Consider the following 885-nt stretch of genomic DNA (forward strand, 5'->3'; position numbering starts at 1 on the left):
GAGAGCCAGGTGTGGACTTTCCATTTGCCCAGGATGCCTACAGAGGTAACCAGTCCTTGCTAGATCAGAGTGACTAGACTTACCCAAAGGAGGGCTGGTATTATATCTTAAAGCATGTCAATTGTTAGAGACTTGCATAGTTAGATCTTAGCAGCATTCATACTTTGCACTCATACATATCATATATGCATTTCTGATTGGTTGGACATATGGATGGGAATTGTTATTGTTCTTACTGAGTTCTTCAGAACTCATTCCTTTATTTGTATATGTTTTATTAGCCTGTGCAGATAGAGGAAATGTGTCGGAAGATGGATTGGTTTCCTATGAAGGAACCTTCCCGTATGAAGAAGATGTGGCACCGACAATGGAAAATGGAGATAGCCTGTGTGGGAGCTCCTACGAGTGCATGAAATGCGCTTATAGCACCCTTGATGGGCGGAGGAGACAGGTTGCCAGGTAGTTTGCTCAATGAATGGAGAAGAACTGGAGGACTCCCTTTTCTAGAAATTCATGAAAAACATTACTTAGCTTTAGAGAAAGAAACTGGAAAGAAAATAATTTAATTCTTTTTTATTGCTTCCGCTGAACTCATATTCTTTTGATTTATTATTCTTTCATTGATTATTTTATTGGAGTATTTGGACTCCTGTAATCCTTTAATTCATTAATTGAACTATTCTTGCTCTTGATTGTCTTTATTTGTATTTATTATTGTTGATAGACCAAAACCGTGGATCTTGTGATAGATCACTCCCACGGGTTGTCGGGCGGGTAACTGAGACGGCGGGTGGGGTGTGACACCATCAATGTCCATAGGATCGGAATCAAACACCATGTCTTCTACTGAGAGGGCCCACAACTGTCTTCTTCCACCACTTCAGG

Source organism: Hakea prostrata, unplaced genomic scaffold (assembly GCF_041222555.1).
Source record: "Hakea prostrata isolate BN-2017 unplaced genomic scaffold, UWA_Hpros_2 contig_134, whole genome shotgun sequence".
Classification (NCBI taxonomy): Eukaryota; Viridiplantae; Streptophyta; class Magnoliopsida; order Proteales; family Proteaceae; genus Hakea; species Hakea prostrata.